Below are 11,251 nucleotides of genomic sequence, written 5' to 3' on the forward strand. Positions count from 1 at the left end.
TGAACGTTAAGGCAGTGCAGGGAAAACAGGTTCCTCTGGAATGGACTGACACATATGGGGGACTCTTGGAATGGTGGCACGACCCTGGAGTTCCTCTCGCCTTTCCTGTGGAGAGCGCCTCCTCTTGAGATGCGACGGGAACGCCAGGAATTCTTTCCCTACGAAACAGGGAAAGGATCCCTCATCTCGAGCTAGGAGGCGGAAACGGGGCTCCCCTGGATGTGTGCGGGACCCCACGTGCTTCCTCTCGAGTGGAGACGGGTATGTCGGGGAACTTCTTGAGTTGCAGCAAGGGTGTGAAGGACCCTTTGGAAGTTCCAGTGGTTAGACGTATTGGCCTCGAGAAGCCTCAGCGGAAATGGGCCTCGTCTCGCCTGGAGGGCAAAACCTCCTGGATTTTCTCGAGTTGCGGCAGGTGCTCTCGACTTACGACGGGGACCTCAGGGACCCGCTCTGGTGGCCTCAGGAAAGGCCAGTCCCCATGCGAGTTCCTCGGGGGCCTCTCGGGATTCCTCTCCCGTCGATGCCGGGGCCTAAGACCTTGTGTGGAGTCAGGGCCGGAAACTGAGGATTCCTCTCCAGTGCTGACATGGATCTTGGGGTACTTCTGGAGTCTCCCCAGTGGAGTCAGTCCTCGTCTCGAATGCGGGCATGCACTTGCGCTTTCCTCCAGAGCGGTAGCAGCAGTGTCACGCAGTCCGCCGCGTGGATCAAAGGATCTATGGTTTTCCCTCGAGTCTTTCCCACGAGGCTTTCCCACGAGGCTTTCCCACAGGGCTGTCCCACGTGCACACGTGGTGGGAGTCGATCCTCGGCTTAAACGTCAAGGCAGTGCAGGGAAAACAGGTTCCTCTGGATTGGACTGACACATCTGGGGGACTCTTGGAATGGTGGCACGACCCTGGAGTTCCTCTCGCCTTTCCTGTGGAGAGCGCCTCCTCTTGAGATGCGACGGGAACGCCGGGAATTCTTTCCCTACGAAACAGGGAAAGGATCCCTCATCTCGAGCTAGGAGGCGGAAACGGGGCTCCTCTGGATGTGTGCGGACCCCACGTGCTTCCTCTCGAGTGGAGATGGGTATGTCGGGGAACTTCTTGAGTTACAGTAATGGTGTGAAGAACCCTTTGGAAGTTCCAGTGGTTAGATGTGATTGGCCTCGAGAAGCCACAGCGGAAATGGGCCTCATCTCGCCTGAAGGGCAAAACCTCCTGGATTTTCTCGAGTTGGGGCAGGTGCTCTCGACTTACGACGGGGACCTCAGGGACCCGCTCTGGTGGCCTCAGGAAAGGCCAGTCCCCATGCGAGTTCCTCGGGGGCCTCTCGGGATTCCTCTCCCGTCGATGCCGGGACCTAAGACCTTGTGTGGAGTCGGGGCCGGAAACTGAGGATTCCTCTCCAGTGCTGACATGGATCTTGGGGTACTTCTGGAGTCTCCCCAGGGGAGTCAGTCCTCGTCTCGAATGCGGGCATGCACTTGCGCTTTCCTCCAGAGCGGTAGCAGCAGTGTCACGCAGTCCGCCGCGTGGATCAAAGGATCTATGGTTTTCCCTCGAGTCTTTCCCACGAGGCTTTCCCACGAGGCTTTCCCACAGGGCTGTCCCACGTGCACACGTGGTGGGAGTCGATCCTCGGCTTGAACGTCAAGGCAGTGCAGGGAAAACAGGTTCCTCTGGAATGGACTGACACATCTGGGGGACTCTTGGAATGGTGGCACGACCCTGGAGTTCCTCTCGCCTTTCCTGTGGAGAGCGCCTCCTCTTGAGATGCGACGGGAACGCCGGAAATTCTTTCCCTGCGAAACAGGGAAAGGATCCCTCATCTCGAGCTAGGAGGCGGAAACGGGGCTTCCCTGGATGTGTGCGGGACCCCACGTGCTTCCACTCGAGTGGAGACGGGTATGTCGGGGAACTTCTTGAGTTGCAGCAATGGTGTGAAGGACCCTTTGGAAGTTCCAGTGGTTAGATGTGATTGGCCTCGAGAAGCCTCAGCGGAAATGGGCCTCATCTCGCCTGGAGGGCAAAACCTCCTGGATTTTCTCGAGTTGCGGCAGGTGCTCTCGACTTACGACGGGGACCTCAGGGACCCGCTCTGGTGGCCTCAGGAAAGGCCAGTCCCCATGCGAGTTCCTCGGGGGCCTCTCGGGATTCCTCTCCCGTCGATGCCGGGGCCTAAGACCTTGTGTGGAGTCGGGGCCGGAACCTGAGGTTTCCTCTCCAGTGCTGACATGGATCTTGGGGTACTTCTGGAGTCTCCCCAGGGGAGTCAGTCCTCGTCTCGAATGCGGGCATGCACTTGCGCTTTCCTCCAGAGCGGTAGCAGCAGTGTCACGCAGTCCGCCGCGTGGATCAAAGGATGTATGGTTTTCCCTCGAGTCTTTCCCACGAGGCTTTCCCACGAGGCTTTCCCACAGGGCTGTCCCACGTGCACACGTGGTGGGAGTCGATCCTCGGCTTGAACGTCAAGGCAGTGCAGGGAAAACATGTTCCTCTGGAATGGACTGACACATCTGGGGGACTCTTGGAATGGTGGCACGACCCTGGAGTTCCTCTCGCCTTTCCTGTGGAGAGCGCCTCCTCTTGAGATGCGACGGGAACGCCGGGAATTCTTTCCCTACGAAACAGGGAAAGGATCCCTCATCTCGAGCTAGGAGGCGGAAACGGGGCTCCCCTGGATGTGTCCGGGACCCCACGTGCTTCCTCTCGAGTGGAGACGGGTATGTCGATGAACTTCTTGAGTTGCAGCAAGGGTGTGAAGGACCCTTTGGAAGTTCCAGTGGTTAGATGTGATTGGCCTCGAGAAGCCTCAGCGGAAATGGGCCTCATCTCGCCTGGAGGGCAAAACCTCCTGGATTTTCTCGAGTTGCGGCAGGTGCTCTCGACTTACGACGGGGACCTCAGGGACCCGCTCTGGTGGCCTCAGGAAAGGCCAGTCCCCATGCGAGTTCCTCGGGGGCCTCTCGGGATTCCTCTCCCGTCGATGCCGGGGCCTAAGACCTTGTGTGGAGTCAGGGCCGGAAACTGAGGATTCCTCTCCAGTGCTGACATGGATCTTGGGGTACTTCTGGAGTCTCCCCAGGGGAGTCAGTCCTCGTCTCGAATGCGGGCATGCACTTGCGCTTTCCTCCAGAGCGGTAGCAGCAGTGTCACGCAGTCCGCCGCGTGGATCAAAGGATCTATGGTTTTCCCTCGAGTCTTTCCCACGAGGCTTTCCCACGAGGCTTTCCCACAGGGCTGTCCCACGTGCACACGTGGTGGGAGTCGATCCTCGGCTTGAACGTCAAGGCAGTGCAGGGAAAACAGGTTCCTCTGGATTGGACTGACACATCTGGGGGACTCTTGGAATGGTGGCACGACCCTGGAGTTCCTCTCGCCTTTCCTGTGGAGAGCGCCTCCTCTTGAGATGCGACGGGAACGCCGGGAATTCTTTCCCTACGAAACAGGGAAAGGATCCCTCATCTCGAGCTAGGAGGCGGAAACGGGGCTCCTCTGGATGTGTGCGGACCCCACGTGCTTCCTCTCGAGTGGAGACGGGTATGTCGGGGAACTTCTTGAGTTGCAGCAAGGGTGTGAAGGACCCTTTGGAAGTTCCAGTGGTTAGACGTGATTGGCCTCGAGAAGCCTCAGCGGAAATGGGCCTCATCTCGCCTGGAGGGCAAAACCTCCTGGATTTTCTCGAGTTGCGGCAGGTGCTCTCGACTTACGACGGGGACCTCAGGGACCCGCTCTGGTGGCCTCAGGAAAGGCCAGTCCCCATGCGAGTTCCTCGGGGGCCTCTCGGGATTCCTCTCCCATCGATGCCGGGGCCTAAGACCTTGTGTGGAGTCGGGGCCGGAACCTTAGGTTTCCTCTCCAGTGCTGACATGGATCTTGGGGTATTTCTGGAGTCTCCCCAGGGGAGTCAGTCCTCGTCTCGAATGCGGGCATGCACTTGCGCTTTCCTCCAGAGCGGTAGCAGCAGTGTCACGCAGTCCGCCGCGTGGATCAAAGGATCTATGGTTTTCCCTCGAGTCTTTCCCACGAGGCTTTCCCACGAGGCTTTCCCACAGGGCTGTCCCACGTGCACACGTGGTGGGAGTCGATCCTCGGCTTGAACGTCAAGGCAGTGCAGGGAAAACAGGTTCCTCTGGATTGGACTGACACATCTGGGGGACTCTTGGAATGGTGGCACGACCCTGGAGTTCCTCTTGCCTTTCCTGAGGAGAGTGCCTCCTCTTGAGATGCGACGGGAACGCCGGGAATTCTTTCCCTACGAAACAGGGAAAGGATCCCTCATCTCGAGCTAGGAGGCGGAAACGGGGCTGCCCTGGATGTGTGCGTGACCCCACGTGCTTCCTCTCGAGTGGAGACGGGTATGTCGCGGAACTTCTTGAGTTGCAGCAATGGTGTGAAGGACCCTTTGGAAGTTCCAGTGGTTAGATGTGATTGGCCTCGAGAAGCCTCAGCGGAAATGGGCCTCATCTCGCCTGGAGGGCAAAACCTCCTGGATTTTCTCGAGTTGCGGCAGGTGCTCTCGACTTACGACGGGGACCTCAGGGACCCGCTCTGGTGGCCTCAGGAAAGGCCAGTCCCCATGCGAGTTCCTCGGGGGCCTCTCGGGATTCCTCTCCCATCGATGCCGGGGCCTAAGACCTTGTGTGGAGTCGGGGCCGGAACCAGAGGATTCCTCTCCAGTGCTGACATGGATCTTGGGGTATTTCTGGAGTCTCCCCAGGGGAGTCAGTCCTCGTCTCGAATGCGGGCATGCACTTGCGCTTTCCTCCAGAGCGGTAGCAGCAGTGTCACCCAGTCCGCCGCGTGGATCAAAGGATCTATGGTTTTCCCTCGAGTCTTTCCCACGAGGCTTTCCCACGAGGCTTTCCCACAGGGCTGTGCCACGTGCACACGTGGTGGGAGTCGATCCTCGGCTTGAACGTCAAGGCAGTGCAGGGAAAACAGGTTCCTCTGGAATGGACTGACACATCTGGGGGACTCTTGGAATGGTGGCACGACCCTGGAGTTCCTCTCGCCTTTCCTGTGGAGAGCGCCTCCTCTTGAGATGCGACGGGAACGCCGGGAATTCTTTCAATACGAAACAGGGAGAGGATCCCTCATCTCGAGCTAGGAGGCGGAAACGGGGCTCCCCTGGATGTGTTCGGGACCCCACGTGCTTCCTCTCGAGTGGAGACGGGTATGTCGGGGAACTTCTTGAGTTGCAGCAATGGTGTGAAGGACCCTTTGGAAGTTCCAGTGGTTAGATGTGATTGGCCTCGAGAAGCCTCAGCGGAAATGGACCTCATCACGCCTGAAGGGCAAAACCTCCTGGATTTTCTCGAGTTGCGGCAGGTGCTCTCGACTTACGACGGGGACCTCAGGGACCCGCTCTGGTGGCCTCAGGAAAGGCCAGTCCCCATGCGAGTTCCTCGGGGGCCTCTCGGGATTCCTCTCCCGTCGATGCCGGGGCCTAAGACCTTGTGTGGAGTCGGGGCCGGAACCAGAGGATTCCTCTCCAGTGATGACATGGATCTTGGGGTACTTCTGGAGTCTCCCCAGGGGAGTCAGTCCTCGTCTCGAATGCGGGCATGCACTTGCGCTTTCCTCCAGAGCGGTAGCAGCAGTGTCACGCAGTCCGCCGCGTGGATCAAAGGATCTATGGTTTTCCCTCGAGTCTTTCCCACGAGGCTTTCCCACGAGGCTTTCCCACAGGGCTGTCCCACGTGCACACGTGGTGGGAGTCGATCTTCGGCTTGAACGTTAAGGCAGTGCAGGGAAAACAGGTTCCTCTGGAATGGACTGACACATCTGGGGGACTCTTGGAATGGTGGCACGACCCTGGAGTTCCTCTCGCCTTTCCTGTGGAGAGCGCCTCCTCTTGAGATGCGACGGGAACGCCAGGAATTCTTTCCCTACGAAACAGGGAAAGGATCCCTCATCTCGAGCTAGGAGGCGGAAACGGGGCTCCCCTGGATGTGTGCGGGACCCCACGTGCTTCCTCTCGAGTGGAGACGGGTATGTCGGGGAACTTCTTGAGTTGCAGCAAGGGTGTGAAGGACCCTTTGGAAGTTCCAGTGGTTAGACGTATTGGCCTCGAGAAGCCTCAGCGGAAATGGGCCTCGTCTCGCCTGGAGGGCAAAACCTCCTGGATTTTCTCGAGTTGCGGCAGGTGCTCTCGACTTACGACGGGGACCTCAGGGACCCGCTCTGGTGGCCTCAGGAAAGGCCAGTCCCCATGCGAGTTCCTCGGGGGCCTCTGGGGATTCCTCTCCCGTCGATGCCGGGGCCTAAGACCTTGTGTGGAGTCGGGGCCGGAACCTGAGGATTCCTCTCCAGTGCTGACATGGATCTTGGGGTACTTCTGGAGTCTCCCCAGGGGAGTCAGTCCTCGTCTCGAATGCGGGCATGCACTTGCGCTTTCCTCCAGAGCGGTAGCAGCAGTGTCACGCAGTCCGCCGCGTGGATCAAAGGATCTATGGTTTTCCCTCGAGTCTTTCCCACGAGGCTTTCCCACGAGGCTTTCCCAAAGGGCTGTGCCACGTGCACACGTGGTGGGAGTCGATCCTCGGTTTGAACGTCAAGGCAGTGCAGGGAAAACAGGTTCCTCTGGAATGGACTGACACATCTGGGGGACTCTTTGAATGGTGGCACGACCCTGGAGTTCCTCTCGCCTTTACTGTGGAGAGCGCCTCCTCTTGAGATGTGACGGGAACACCGGGAATTCTTTCCCTACGAAACAGGGAAAGGATCCCTCATCTCGAGTTAGGAGGCGGAAACGGGGCTCCCCTGGATGTGTGCGGGACCCCACGTGCTTCCTCTCGAGTGGAGATGGGTATGTCGGGGAACTTCTTGAGTTACAGTAATGGTGTGAAGAACCCTTTGGAAGTTCCAGTGGTTAGATGTGATTGGCCTCGAGAAGCCACAGCGGAAATGGGCCTCATCTCGCCTGAAGGGCAAAACCTCCTGGATTTTCTCGAGTTGCGGCAGGTGCTCTCGACTTACGACGGGGACCTCAGGGACCCGCTCTGGTGGCCTCAGGAAAGGCCAGTCCCCATGCGAGTTCCTCGGGGGCCTCTCGGGATTCCTCTCCCGTCGATGCCGGGGCCTAAGACCTTGTGTGGAGTCGGGGCCGGAAACTGAGGATTCCTCTCCAGTGCTGACATGGATCTTGGGGTACTTCTGGAGTCTCCCCAGGGGAGTCAGTCCTCGTCTCGAATGCGGGCATGCACTTGCGCTTTCCTCCAGAGCGGTAGCAGCATTGTCATGCAGTCCGCCGCGTGGATCAAAGGATCTATGGTTTTCCCTCGAGTCTTTCCCACGAGGCTTTCCCACGAGGCTTTCCCACAGGGCTGTCCCACGTGCACACGTGGTGGGAGTCGATCCTCGGCTTGAACGTCAAGGCAGTGCAGGGAAAACAGGTTCCTCTGGAATGGACTGACACATCTGGGGGACTCTTGGAATGGTGGTACGACCCTGGAGTTCCTCTCGCCTTTCCTGTGGAGAGCGCCTCCTCTTGAGATGCGACGGGAACGCCGGGAATTCTTTCCCTACGAAACAGGGAAAGGATCCCTCATCTCGAGCTAGGAAGCGGAAACGGGGCACCTCTGGATGTGTGCGGACCCCACGTGCTTCCTCTCGAGTGGAGACGGGTATGTCGGGGAACTTCTTGAGTTGCAGCAAGGGTGTGAAGGACCCTTTGGAAGTTCCAGTGGTTAGACGTGATTGGCCTCGAGAAGACTCAGCGGAAATGGGCCTCATCTCGCCTGGAGGGCAAAACCTCCTGGATTTTCTCGAGTTGCGGCAGGTGCTCTCGACTTACGACGGGAACCTCAGGGACCCGCTCTGGTGGCCTCAGGAAAGGCCAGTCCCCATGCGAGTTCCTCGGTGGCCTCTCGGGATTCCTCTCCCGTCGATGCCGGGGCCTAAGACCTTGTGTGGAGTCGGGCCCGGAACCTGAGGATTCCTCTCCAGTGCTGACATGGATCTTGGGGTACTTCTGGAGTCTCCCCAGGGGAGTCAGCCTCGTCTCGAGTGCGGGCATGCACTTGCGCTTTCCTCCAGAGCGGTAGCAGCAGTGTCACGCAGTCCGCCGCGTGGATCAAAGGATCTATGATTTTCCCTCGAGTCTTTCCCACGAGGCTTTCCCACGAGGCTTTCCCACAGGGCTGTCCCACGTGCACACGTGGTGGGAGTCGATCCTCGGCTTGAACGTCAAGGCAGTTCAGGGAAAACAGGTTCCTCTGGAATGGACTGACACATCTGGGGGACTCTTGGAATGGTGGCACGACCCTGGAGTTCCTCTCGCCTTTCCTGAGGAGAGCGCCTCCTCTTGAGATGCGACGGGAACGCCGGGAATTCTTTCCCTACGAAACAGGGAAAGGATCCCTCATCTCGAGCTAGGAGGCGGAAACGGGGCTGCCCTGGATGTGTGCGTGACCCCACGTGCTTCCTCTCGAGTGGAGACGGGTATGTCGCGGAACTTCTTGAGTTGCAGCAATGGTGTGAAGGACCCTTTGGAAGTTCCAGTGGTTAGATGTGATTGGCCTCGAGAAGCCTCATTGGAAATGGGCCTCATCTCGCCTGGAGGGCAAAACCTCCTGGATTTTCTCGAGTTGCGGCAGGTGCTCTCGACTTACGACGGGGACCTCAGGGACCCGCTCTGGTGGCCTCAGGAAAGGCCAGTCCCCATGCGAGTTCCTCGGGGGCCTCTCGGGATTCCTCTCCCGTCGATGCCGGGGCCTAAGACCTTGTGTGGAGTCGGGGCCGGAACCTGAGGATTCCTCTCCAGTGCTGACATGGATCTTGGGGTACTTCTGGAGTCTCCCCAGGGGAGTCAGTCCTCATCTCGAATGCGGGCATGCACTTGCGCTTTCCTCCAGAGCGGTAGCAGCAGTGTCACGCAGTCCGCCGCGTGGATCAAAGGATCTATGGTGTTCCCTCGAGTCTTTCCCACGAGGCTTTCCCACGAGGCTTTCCCACAGGGCTGTCCCACGTGCACACGTGGTGGAAGTCGATCCTCGGCTTGAACGTCAAGGCAGTGCAGGGAAAACAGGTTCCTCTGGAATGGACTGACACATCTGGGGGACTCTTGGAATGGTGGCACGACCCTGGAGTTCCTCTCGCCTTTCCTGTGGAGAGCGCCTCCTCTTGAGATGCGACGGGAACGCCGGGAATTCTTTCCCTACGAAACAGGGAAAGGATCCCTCATCTCGAGCTAGGAGGCGGAAACGGGGCTCCCCTGGATGTGTGCGGACCCCACGTGCTTCCTCTCGAGTGGAGACGGGTATGTCGGGGAACTTCTTGAGTTGCAGCAAGGGTGTGAAGGACCCTTTGGAAGTTCCAGTGGTTAGACGTGATTGGCCTCGAGAAGACTCAGCGGAAATGGGCCTCATCTCGCCTGGAGGGCAAAACCTCCTGGATTTTCTCGAGTTGCAGCAGGTGCTCTCGACTTACGACGGGGACGTCAGGGACCCGCTCTGGTGGCCTCAGGAAAGGCCAGTCCCCATGCGAGTTCCTCGGGGGCCTCTCGGGATTCCTCTCCCGTCGATGCAGGGGCCTAAGACCTTGTGTGGAGTCGGGGCCGGAACCTGAGGATTCCTCTCCAGTGCTGACATGGATCTTGGGGTATTTCTGGAGTCTCCCCAGGGGAGTCAGTCCTCGTCTCGAATGCGGGCATGCACTTGCGCTTTCCTCCAGAGCGGTAGCAGCAGTGTCAAGCAGTCCGCCGCGTGGATCAAAGGATCTATGGTTTTCCCTCGAGTCTTTCCCACGAGGCTTTCCCACGAGGCTTTCCCACAGGGCTGTCCCACGTGCACACGTGGTGGGAGTCGATCCTCGGCTTGAACGTCAAGGCAGTGCAGGGAAAACAGGTTCCTTTGGAATGGACTGACCCATCTGGGGGACTCTTGGAATGGTGGCACGACCCTGGAGTTCCTCTCGCCTTTCCTGTGGAGAGCGCCTCCTCTTGAGATGCGACGGGAACGCCGGGAATTCTTTCCCTACAAAACAGGGAAAGGATCCCTCATCTCGAGCTAGGAGGCGGAAACGGGGCTCCTCTGGATGTGTGCGGGACCCCACGTGCTTCCTCTCGAGTGAAGACGGGTATGTCGCGGAACTTCTTGAGTTGCAGCAAGGGTGTGAAGGACCCTTTGGAAGTTCCAGTGGTTAGATGTGATTAGCCTCGAGAAGCCTCAGCGGAAATGGGCCTCATCTCGCCTGGAGGGCAAAACCTCCTGGATTTTCTCGAGTTGCGGCAGGTGCTCTCGACTTACGACGGGGACCTCAGGAACCCGCTCTGGAGGACTCAGGAAAGGCCAGTCCCCATGCGAGTTCCTCGGGGGCCTCTCGGGATTCCTCTCTCGTCGATGCCGGGGCCTAAGACCTTGTGTGGAGTCGGGGCCGGAACCTGAGGATTCCTCTCCAGTGCTGACATGGATCTTGGGGTACTTCTGGAGTCTCCCCAGGGGAGTCAGTCCTCGTCTCGAATGCGGGCATGCACTTGCGCTTTCCTCCAGAGCGGTAGCAGCAGTGTCACGCAGTCCGCCGCGTGGATCTAAGGATCTATGGTTTTCCCTCGAGTCTTTCCCACGAGGCTTTCCCACGAGGCTTTCCCACAGGGCTGTCCCACGTGCACACGTGGTGGGAGTCGATCCTCGGCTTGAACGTCAAAGCAGTGCAGGGAAAACAGGTTCCTCTGGAATGGACAGACCCATCTGGGGGACTCTTGGAATGGTGGCACGACCCTGGAGTTCCTCTCACCTTTCCTGTGGAGAGCGCCTCCTCTTGAGATGCGACGGGAACGCCGGGAATTCTTTCCCTACGAAACAGGGAAAGGATCCCTCATGTCGAGCTAGGAGGCAGAAACGGGGCTCCCCTGGATGTGTGCGGCACCACACGTGCTTCCTCTCGAATGGAGACGGGTATGTCGCGGAACTGCTTGAGTTGCAGCAAGGGTGTGAAGGACCCTTTGGAAGTTCCAGTGGTTAGATGTGAATAGCCTCGAGAAGCCTCAGCGGAAATGGGCATCATCTTGCCTGGAGGGCAAAACCTCCTGGATTTTCTCGAGTTGCGGCAGGTGCTCTCGACTTACGACGAGGACCTCAGGAACCCGCTCTGGAGGCCTCAGGAAAGGCCAGTCCCCATGCAAATTCCTCGGGGGCCTCTCGGGATTCCTCTCCCGTCGATGCCGGGGCCTAAGACCTTGTGTGGAGTCGAGGCCGGAACCTGAGGATACCTCTCCAGTGCTGACATGGATCTTGGGGTACTTCTGGAGTCTCCCCAGG

The sequence above is a fragment of the Ovis canadensis genome, chromosome 10, assembly GCF_042477335.2.
Source record: "Ovis canadensis isolate MfBH-ARS-UI-01 breed Bighorn chromosome 10, ARS-UI_OviCan_v2, whole genome shotgun sequence".
In the NCBI taxonomy this organism is placed as follows: domain Eukaryota; kingdom Metazoa; phylum Chordata; class Mammalia; order Artiodactyla; family Bovidae; genus Ovis; species Ovis canadensis.